Source organism: Cydia amplana, chromosome 3, assembly GCF_948474715.1.
Source record: "Cydia amplana chromosome 3, ilCydAmpl1.1, whole genome shotgun sequence".
Lineage (NCBI taxonomy): Eukaryota > Metazoa > Arthropoda > Insecta > Lepidoptera > Tortricidae > Cydia > Cydia amplana.
This window is the reverse complement of record NC_086071.1, coordinates 7,404,219-7,416,323: the sequence shown is the minus strand read 5'-3', so window position 1 is coordinate 7,416,323 and position 12,105 is coordinate 7,404,219.

Genomic DNA, 12,105 nt, shown 5'->3' with positions numbered 1-12,105 from the left:
TTTCATTTTTAATTTACTACTTTTTGCGAAATCTTCATCTTCCTCGCGTTGTCCCGGCATTTTGCCACGGCTCATGGGAGCCTGGGGTCCGCTTGGAAACTAATCCCAGTAATTGGCGTTGGCACTAGTTTTTACGATAGCGACTGCCATCTGACCTTCCAACCCAGAGGGTAAACTAGGGCCGTAATTGGAATTAGTCCGGTTTCCTCACGATGTTTTCCTTCACCGAAAAGCGACTGGTAAATATCAAATGATATTTCGTACATAGTTCCGAAAAACTCATTGGTTCGAGCCGGGGTTCGAACTCGCGACCTCCGGATTGCAAGTCGCACGCTCTTACCGCTAGGCCACCAGCGCTTCCTTTTTGCGAAATATCATTGTTATATGAAGACGGATATATTGCTTAGACGCCTTAGACATAAGGATTGAAATCAGTCCAAATTTGTGCAGGAATGTAGGTATATATTCAAATTTCGTCAAGTGGACGTAAACTAGAGCTGGACGAAAACTAGCGCAATGACCCTATAAGTTTATATGAAAGGATATTCGTTAACGTTAAAACTAAATGCTAAACAAAAAAATAAATAAAGGTATATTTTGTAATTGAAATACATTATTTTAAACACTGTAATTTGTAATTTGTATTTCAAATACCCGTCACCAAAGTAGTTTGTATTTTGTATTTCAAATACTTTTAAAAATGTATTTTGTAATTTGTATTTCAAATACGTGGAAGCCAGTATTTTGCCCAACCCTGCGTGTCACGTGTGGACGATAGATGAGATTGGCGCCAATTATTTTCCTGATCAAATCGGTCGATCAAGTCGGCCCAGCCCGTCTGGACACAGCTTTAATCAGAATGGCGAAAAATTGTCCCCGTCTGGCCAGGCCTTTAAGGGTTTCGTTTTTTTCCTTTTGAGGTACCTACGGAACCCTAAAATTAAGCCATAAAATACAGAGTTTACCATGAAATACGGGATCATTTTAAAGAAAATGTATAGGTATTGGAGATTCGGCTGTATCCTACTGCCGGTTAAATCGTACCACCGCTAGTTTTCCCATTAAACAGTTTATTACACGTACCTACTTACCTAAGTGAAGTGAGGCAAGAAACAGTAATGAAATTAAGCTCAATAATCTAATCTGCCGGCCTAGACAAAGTTACAATCGCTATCGCTTCGACAACGAAACGCTTTGGGTCTCTTTATCACTCTTCCATATTAGTGCCATAGTTGCGTTCCTATCTTTTCGGAGCGTTTGCGATTGGCATGTTGGCTACGTGGCCAGACATGGCATACGACTACAAACGAACGAAAGAGGAAAAAAAGACGATTTTCGCTCGTGTTTGCAATAAATATAACAACGTAATCTGGGAAAAGGCGCGTAAGTTTATTTATTTATCGTATAGTACCTATTACCTATGTGCTTCTGAAAGCTAATATTAATCGTATAGGTACAAATGGCGTTTTTTTTTTAAAGTTGTCCCCTACACTTTTTTTTTCAAATTTGGGATTTTTTATGTTATTTCTACTCAGAATCACGAGCTCTTTCTATCCTAAGAGGAGAAAAAAAGTGTCCTTATGTTTTTATTTCCATTCCGTCACCATTTTCATAGACTTTGTATGGCGGTCGCGGAATGGAAAGATCGAAAAATGTATGGAATTTTTGGGACACTTAACAAACAAATAAGTACATCATGCAGGTAAAATATTAGACTACAAAAAATATTTCAATGAATTATTAGTGAAGGGGAGCATTGGGCACTGGTTTTGAATACATTATAAACTAAGCACTGGGATAAGGCCTGAGTGGCCTGACTCCTGATTGGCCTGGGCCGGCTTGGCTCAGCCTGGCCTAAGCATGGGAGCCTGCGCAAGTGCTGCGCACTGCGCAGGAAGTGCGCTATAACCGCACGACATTAATCACCGCTCGGCGGCTTCCTTCGTGGTGGCCGCGCTAGCATAAACTCGCGAGCATAAACATAATACATACATAATATACATATTAAGGAAACCCCAGTAATAGGTAAGATAACATAGGTATGTTAACTTCTGGCCAAAGGGTGTCGTGTTTCGGAGGTTCAGGGGCAAACTGCCGAATCCGACACAAGACCAGACGATTCAACGGAGCCACGCCGTTTTGTCGCCTAAATAGTGTTTAGTTTTTACTTTTTAAGTTCATAAAATGCATATACATATATTTAAATTTAAATAACAAGTTTTTAAAACGATAATCGTTTTTATTCGTTTAATTTTCTTTCCTAAGCAGTTTTGGGTTATAAAATTACTAATATTTATATAGTCAAAAATATTTTGATAAAATATTAATAATACTTAGGTACTTAAGTACTTAATTCGATTTGGCGATTTCGTAGAAAAAATGTGACGTCACACTAGGGGGAGGGGTTTGCCAAATGTGACCAAGTGTGACAAGGAGGGGGGGAGGGGTCAAAAAACCTAGAAATTCGTGTGACGTAATTAATGGATGACCCCTAAGGAGAAGAAGTCGGAAAGACCCTGGGCTCTGCAGCAGCAGCAGATAATGTGATGTGACCAAAAGTAGGTATGTACATTAAGATGAGAGAGATAGGTATAGGTAATAAATATTGAGCCTTTATAGGGTTCCTTACCTCAAAAGGAAAAAACGGAACCCTTATAGGATCACTCATGCGTCTGTCTGTATGTCTGTCCGACCATTCTCGCCCTTTATCTCCGAAGCTACTGAGTCAAAAATTTTGAAAAATATACTATTATATGTAGTTCTTTACCTACAGATGACAGAAAAACCTATTAGAAATGTGCAGTCAAGCGTGAGTCGGGCTTAATATACGGAACCATTGTAACGCGAGTCCGACTCGCAGTCGCAGTTGGCCGGATTTTTTAAAGGTACATATACCTACGTAAAATTAAAGTAATATTTAAGTACTTACAGTAGGTATCTAATCTATTAGTTTAATTGTATAAAATGAAAAAGTAACTCTTGGCTGTATAATATGTCGTCTATTATGGAACGTAGGGATAATCATTTGTAAATTCTATAACTGTTATAATTTTATTAATCGTTTACTCATTTACATTTCCCTAAACTTTTGCGGTCTTCTAAACATAATGTACATATCTATCTATGTATCGAATACCTTTAAACGAGCAATTCTTGTATATTTATTTATTTATATACACCGTGTTTTTATTGAATTCCGTTAACTTCGGGGTATGGTTAAGTACGTTTAAGAGAACTAAATGGCATAGTTAATTTAAAAAAATATATTTTTTTTGCTTTCTTTAACAAAAAAAAAAGTTTAAAAACGAATTAAATGTAGCATATAGCGTTGTTGTAACACGGGATTTACATTTAACTCAACCAAACAACTGAAATCTGTGACATATCAATGTAATTTCGAACATATGTAACAATATGTAAACCAGCCCCAAGGCAAGTGTACACGCTTGTAGAGGCCTTATAAGAAAAAAAATAAATTATTGATTATCTCCGAAATGGAGTTAATTAGAATATCGGTGTCTTTGAGAAAGTTACTTGATTTAAGCTCAGGAATGCACCCTTGAAATTAACGGAAATCAAAAAAAACACGGTGAATATATTTCGGGGATCTCGGAAACGGCTCTAACGATTTCGATGAAATTTGGCATATGGGGGTTTTCGGGGGTGAAAAATCGATCTAGCTAGGTCTTATCTCTGGGAAAACGCAAATTTTTGAGATTTTATATGTTTTTTCGAGCAAAGCTCGGTGTCCCAGATATTAACTAATAATCGGCTAACATAACTATTTAACTTGTATTATAAAATATATTGTATAGCCAGTTGCACTCTTATAAATGATTATTTTAATTGCATTGGCTGTTAGCTTGGATATTGCGAAGGCCTTCGATCGCGTTTGGCACAGAGGACTTCTTTCGAAGCTACCATCCTATGGGCTTCCCGAAAGATTATGTGTATGGGTCAGTAGCATTTTAACCCTAGCAAGACACAGGTTTGCGCGTTTACCGCAAAAAAGTTAGTTTGTCGTGTCACCTCGTTTTGAAAGCACTCCCCTGAGTGCCGCAGCCAGTATCGGAATCCTTGGTGTCGACATTTCGAGTGAAGTCCAGTTCCGCGGTCATTTAGAGGGTAAGGCTAAATTAGCCTTCAAGAAGCTCGGTGTGCTCAATCGAGACAGCATTTCACACCGGCCCAGCGCCTAAAGCTTTATAAGGCGCAGGTTTGCCCAGAATACTGCTCTCATCTATGGGCAGGGCACCCCAATACCAGCTTCTCCCTCTGGACCGCATCCAACGAAGAGCGGCTCAAATTGTCGACTGCCAGCGTCTTTCGGAACGGCTTGACTCCTTGGCGCTGCGTAGAGATGTGGCCTCGCTCTGCATTGTCTATCGCATGTATAACGGGGAGTGCTCCGAGGAATTGTTCGGATTAATCCCTGCCGCTTCTTTTCGCCATCGCCCTACGCGACAACATTACCATCTTCACCACTTATATGGTTGGCAGTCCTCAACTGTGCATTTCTTCAAAAACTTCCTGCCTCGCACAGCCAAACTGTGGAATTAACTGTCGCCTGCGGTATTTCCGGACCGATACGACCTTCAAACCTTCAAGAAAAGAGCGTACTCCCATCTTAAATGCCGGCAACGCGCTTGCAACCCTTTTGGTGTTGCGGGTGTCCATGGGCGGCGGTAATCGCTTACTATCAGGTGATCCGTCTGCTCGTTTGCCTCCTATATCATAAAAAAAATAGTTCCTTCCTTTTATACGAAAACGATACCAAACTTGGCCTAGTAGCTTACATGATAGGTATACATATCAAGATAAAGTTGAGAGCCCCTCCTAAAAATTTACATCAAAAACCTGGGTGGCTCCACTTCTTAAATACATATTACTCATCTTAGCAGACAGAGATTCATTCAGCCAAAGGATATCTATTCAGAGAACGCCGTATTTGACCTTTTTATGGCTTGAGCACAGGGGACTACTACCTATAACTGTCAAGTGTCAGTCACATGCCAGTGAAAGGTCAAACTCGGAGACAATAGACACTACACAATACACATCCGACTTCACTGCTAACTAAAGACACTGTCTCGTGTGTATAAACGGGAATCTTCTGTTATGTATTAAGTTTGTTATTTTTGTTTATTTTGTACCATTGGCGCTTTTTTTTGTTATGTAGGTATACTTTCAATCTTTTAATGAATTTCGCAGTGTATTAGTTATTAGTTATAAATCAAACAAACATCAAACATCAACATTTATTCAGCAAATAGGCCACAAGGGCACTTTTACACGTCAACATGGAATTTACATACAGCAAAAAAAAAACACATCTACAATTATAAAATACAACTTTTTAGGGCGCAAATATAAAATCAAACTGAAGTATTACATAGAGATGTATAAAGTCTCTAAATGTCGAATTACAAAAAAAAACGCTATAACAATAATATTGAAAAAAAGAACACAAAGATACAAAACTATAATCTAAAATTATTTAGAGATGTATAAATGTCTCTAAGTGTCATCATAACTAAAAGATTACAATATATAGTAGTCAATCAAATTATCCTTAGAGATGTATAGGGTCTCCAAGAGTCAAAATCCTGTATACCTAATTAAAACATTCATTAAGTAAGAAAATGACAATAAAAATAAAATAGCATACGAGAACCGAATGAGGTGTGTCTGTGTCTATGTAATTATCCTCAAAAATAGAGTAACTAAATATAATAGCTCGTGTTAGCTTAAATAGACCAGTCTAGTCTATAACTGTAATACTCTGTCAATAAGTAGTCAGCCTCAATTGCAGCGAATATAATAACTCGTCAATAGTAGCTACTATCCCTACTACCTACACTAAATCTACTAGACTAGCTAGAGGATAGCAGCTGCTATCCTCTAGCTAGTCTAGTAGATTTACCTACAATTAGGGATACATACATCATCTGGGGGCACGGTAGTGCCCCCGCCAAGTTGAGCAAAACAAAGAGGCACGGCCGTACCATCCTTTTCTCGAAGCGGTTCAGGCTACATTTGTCTCTAAGCTACGTTTCGTATCTGAAACGCTCCAATTATTTTACTAATAACAGACATTACCTATAATAGAGAAAGGTTACGCTTTCAGTGGTAAGAAAATTGAAGGAGACTTCCAGAAAAAATCACCTGACATTATCCTACTTGGTGATCTTTTCTGTTTGGATTTATGGAGTGAAATAGTTCACCTGGCGCAAAAATACTATAGTGATTTTGTATGTAAAATCAGTATCACTAATAGTATTAGCTTGTATTGTATTATATTATCTAATAGGACCCTGATATGAGCTCGCGAGTATACCATTTAGTTGTCAGGATGAACACATAGGGTTTTAATTTAAGTATGCGGTTTTATACACATCGAGGAAGATGTAGTTTTAAGGTGCCGTCACACAGGCGCGTTGTCCGGGCGGGGCGTGAGCGTTTTATATGTAAAAGCGGCGCGCCCCGCTCACGCCCCGCCCGGAAAACCCGCCTGTGTGACGAAGCCTTTATACTGCACTGCTCCGCGGGAGCCCGCGGCGCGCATGCTAGGCCGGCGCGCGCATAAGGGCGACACTTTTATTGTTTCATTCATTTTTCATTCTTTTTCTCTTTCTCTGGCGACGCGCATTCTGCGGTTGTGATGACATTTGAGTTTTGTTATGAATTCGCACTATGCTATGACGGATATATATATATATATATACGGCGTAAGAGATTTGCCAACAGCAGCATCTAGGTATATTATTGTCAAAAAGTCAAAAACTCATTTTGCTTTAGATTGTAAATTTGTGACCTCTGTCCTCTGCTCTGCCAAAGATTGTAAAAAAATTAACACCAATTTCCCATTAAAATTAATCATGTGTTATATTTGATTGTGAATTATGGATGTTTTCTATTTATTACATACTTACTTATACAGCCGTGATAGTGTCTCGCCCACAAGATACACTACCTGTCTTTTTCTAACTGTAGCTCTAGTATAGGGACGGGTAGTCTATCTCTCGTGCGAGATAAGCCTACTCATACATTTATACACACAAACCTTTTCTCTGCAGCTGACTACATATACACAATTTACACATTGTGTAAGTATACCTATATGTAGTCAGCTGCAGAGAAAAGGTTTGTATGCAAAGATGCTAAACTAATAGTATTGCTGACTGTATCTTCTATATCAGTGGTTCCTAACCTTTTCAGTCCGGTTACCCCTATAACTAACTAGGGAACCTGATTTTACCCCTCCTCCCAATGGTAATAAAAAATAAAACGTGTACGACTGTACGTTTGTTGTATTGTTATATTAGGTTAGCTTATTACCCTCGTAAAATACCAGTTTTACCCCCAGGGGGGTAATTACCCCCAGGTTAGGAACCACTGTTCTATATCTATCTATATCTACATAATATACATAAGTAGGTAAGAAAACAAAGCCATCGCGACGAAGATATTGATTACTTACACTCTAAAGATGTTAATACATTCAGAAAATAACGTTTCATTTCAATATAAAATCTCAGTACTCCGTAAGTAAAGTAATAGTACATTACTGCAGACGCCGGGAAAGAAGGGCTTGCCGGGTGAGTAGGTATAGACGGCCGACCGTAGGGAGGCCGGATAGTGATACGAAGCCGGCAAGACCTTTTCACGGCTAGGCATGTATAGTGCTTTTCTCAAACATACGCAATGAAATAAAAAAATTCACCATTCAAAAAAACAAATGATAAATATCAACCACCAATAGCTACACGACAAAAGTTTTTTAATTTTCCTTCCAATCCTGCCATAATGACTTTTTTTTACGGAAGTCGTCCGTATTTCGCGTGTGTAGTGTTCGAATAGACCCTATTAGGGCCATTATACACACCCTGATAATAAGAATCTCAATTTCAATAAATAAAATAAATGCAGAGGATTTTAAATATTGTCTATAGTCTCTGGTGACTTACGTATAGACAAGATTTTAAATTTATTTATCAACACATTGAATCATACAGATTCGTATTCTTAATATCAGTACGTTCGTGTATAACAGGCGTTAACACGGATATTTTGGTCCAATAACCATTCATACACTAAAAATATAAAAAAAAAAAATAGAATTCGGCTGTTTAGCCTGTTCATAGACACAGACCCCATGTTTACATTAGAATTTAAAAAAAAATTACTTCCCGGCCTAGGCCTTCAATTTCGTATGAAATTCCTTTACAGTTCTCTGGAGTTGCTCCGCCCTAAACGTGATACTTCGAAGCCTGATATAACGCCCGGAGCGACGACATTTCATTGCATGTTTGAGAAAAATAAAGCTTTTCGAACACTGGATAAAACTCTACCGAACCTAACTTTCCTATACCTACATATTAAAGCAAACCGGGCACAAACAATGAACAGCATTCCAAAACATAGGCATATCAGCGGATACGATGTGCGAGCGGGACGTCACTCTTTCTCGGAATCACGAGGGACGTAATGCAACGCGGCGAAAAGGAATGCAACCGGCCTGCCTCCCTATTCTGACCCTACGGGTTCGAACCAAGCTTGCGTTTCAGCTCAAATTCATGGCTGGTGAAAAGGGAATGCGGCGAACGTGATAGCTCCTGGGTTAAAACTTGCGTTCGAACGCACAGAATCAACCCGCCGTTTCCTAAACTCCGCTGAGCTACCCATTTCTGTTCGGCACCGGCTACCTAGTTGGCCTGCTAATGCTAACCATTCTCTGACAAGGAATCTGGTCGTCTTTGTTTAAACGCGGGCTTCAGTTCACAAACAAAATGCTGATTAGGTAGGTAGGTGGGTTAAGTACCTTGAGTAAATCCAATCCCAACTTATAGTTAGCTTTTTAGGGTTCCGTAGCCAAATGGCAAAAAACGGAACCCTTATAGATTCGTCATGTCTGTCTGTCTGTCTGTCTGTCCGTCTGTCCGTCTGTCTGTCAGTCCGTATGTCACAGCCACTTTTCTCCGAAACTATAAGAACTATACTGTTGAAACTTGGTAAGTAGATGTATTCTGTGAACCGCATTAAGATTTTCACACAAAAATAGAAAAAAACAATAAATTTTTGGGGTTCCCCATACTTCGAACTGAAACTCAAAAATTTTTTTTTCATCAAACCCATACGTGTGGGGTATCTATGGATAGGTCTTCAAAAATGATATTGAGGTTTCTAATATCATTTTTTTCTAAACTGAATAGTTTGCGCGAGAGACACTTCCAAAGTGGTAAAATGTGTGTCCCCCCCCTGTAACTTCTAAAATAAGAGAATGATAAAACTAAAAAAAATATATGATGTACATTACCATGTAAACTTCCACCGAAAATTGGTTTGAACGAGATCTAGTAAGTAGTTTTTTTTTATACGTCTTAAATCGCCTAAATACGGAACCCTTCATGGGCGAGTCCGACTCGTACTTGGCCGCTTTTTTTACTCATAAAATGGTTAGGTATCTATTTGCGTTTTATCTTAAGTCGTTATGAGCGGTTGGTTCAAAGGCGTTCGTGCTTGCCTAAAGGATATATTGGCAGATACCTCATTTTATAGAGGCCGAATTTCTTAATTATGTAGGTATGGTTCCCTATGTGGAGTTTCAATGGGAGGAACTAGAAATATTGGAAAAATTAAAATGAGCTTTTTTTCTACTTTCCGATTCTAAATTACATAATGACCGTAAATTCCAAGTATTAGGTACCTATATCATATGTTAGGCCGATTTGTAGGAAATTTTAAGGAGTATTTACTGTTATGTACTTAATGTGCCTCTCCCCTTGATCGACATCAAATTCTTCACATTCTACTAAGATGCTACTATTGTAGGTATTAGTGTCAGACCGAAACCGGTTCGGATTTGCTCTAGTTTCGGCCGATGGTTCGGTTTCAGAAACATAATTTTATGCCGAAACCTGCCAAAACCGGAACTTCGGTCGGACATTACCGAAAATACAATGATGTAAGTTTAAGCGCGGTCGAAAGGTTCGGTAGTTTTTTGGTTGAAACCGAACCTTCGGACGAATCACGATTTTTATGCCGAAGCCAAAACTTCGGTCGGGCACAAAAACTAGTTTATTAGAACTTGATTTGTGGGAATAATAGGTAAGTAATTGAGACATATTTAAAATTTCTCTAAATGACAATGACAAAACACCACAACGTTAACTTTAACAACACGAAACTTTGGTTACCTAACACAAAAGGTAACTCTGAATAAATTCCTAAGCAACTACGTATGTACTTAGGTATTGTGCAGGGCCATTACAATACCCAACCTAATAAAGATTGGTGCAGTTTTCTAGACTTAAACTATGCGTTTTACATAAGACAAACAATAGGAATAAAAACGATAACTGCCTAATTAACATACGTATACGTCAATGACCTCTATTACCTGAGTTCATGGAAGCCCCATTAGGTATTTGCTACAGTAGACATAAAAACCATAATTCCGATCTGATCAGCTGATCAGTGTTATGAACAGTTAGCGGGCAAAGCCGGTGTCGCGCTTGGCCGCGCCTGGTGCACTCGGTGCACCAGACTGCATCTAGTGTTGCGAGGGAGTTGAATGACCTCTGCGCTGCCTATCTAGTAACAAAATATTTTGATTCCTTGAGCGAATCGCCAGTATACCTTGACCCTAAGATTAGTACAAAATATGCGTGAACGGAAGACATGTGCTAGATGGTTTAACCGTCTGGGGAAGTGGCAGAAGTGTGGTGATTCTGAACAGTTTACGCGGCACATCATTAATTTGGAAATTGATGCGTTATTATTAATGCACATGACACAAACACGCATTCATCTCTGTTTTTTAATTAAATACCGTAAACATTTAATATTATAATACCTATTACTACCATCGCCCACACTGTTAACTGTCCATCTTATGCCTTTTGCAATAAGGTCCACCGATGGAAAATTAAGAGTGTTGAACTGCTGTTTGTACTTAATCGCACAAAATATGAGTCTTCTTTTATCAGTTGGTAAAGAAATCGCTAGGTACACATATTTTATCTACACACATATCATAATAAAGCCACCATACTGCATTCAAAAAGCGCAAATTACGACCTAAGTACATAAAGTGTCATTCAATAGAACTTGCTAACCATGTAAACAAAAGTTACTATTAAATTGACACTCAGTGTCAATTTTAGTATGGCGGTTTGTTTACATAGTTCAAGTTCTATTGAATGACACTTTAAGATACAGATTCCTTATCTGTAAATTTTTTGTATATTAATTAATTACGTATTATAATTAAAAAAAAAACGATTTTATTATTACATTCAAGTTTCGAACAACTCTGAAAAACAAAGCAAATTAATTCAGTCGAGATGACGTTATATTCGAAATGCAATGTCAATTGCAAACTTGAAAATCTCGTATGTTATACTAGCGTACGTAACGTACGTACGTCTCGTATGTTATAGGTAATCTCGTATGTTGGTAACGGCCTCCGTAGCCTAGTCGGTAGTGACCCGGCCTACGAAGCTGGAGGTCCCGGGTTCGAATCCCGGTAAGGGCATTTACTTGTGTGTTCATCACAAATATTTGTTCTTTAGTTATGGATGTTTTCTATGTATTTAAGTACTTATATGTATCTATATATTATATATGTATACCGTCGTCTTACCCACAACACAAGCCTTATTGAGTTTACCGTGGGACTATGTCGATTTTGTGTAAGATTGTCCTATAATATTTATTTATTTATACTACTTGATAAAGCTGGTCAACCAAATCTTGTCAGTAAAAAAACCGGCCAAGTGCGAGTCGGACTCGCGCACGGAGGGTTCCGCACCATCAACAAAAAATAGAGCAAAACAAGCAAAAAAACGGTCACCCATCCAAGTACTGACCCCGCCCGACGTTGCTTAACTTCGGTCAAAAATCACGTTTGTTGTATGGGAGCCCCACTTAAATCTTTATTTTATTCTGTTTTTAGTATTTGTTGTTATAGCGGCAACAGAAATACATCATCTGTGAAAATTTGAACTGTCTAGCTATCACGGTTCGTGAGATACAGCTTGGTGACAGACGGACGGATGGACGGACGGATGGACGGACGGACGGACAGCGGAGTCTTAGTAATAG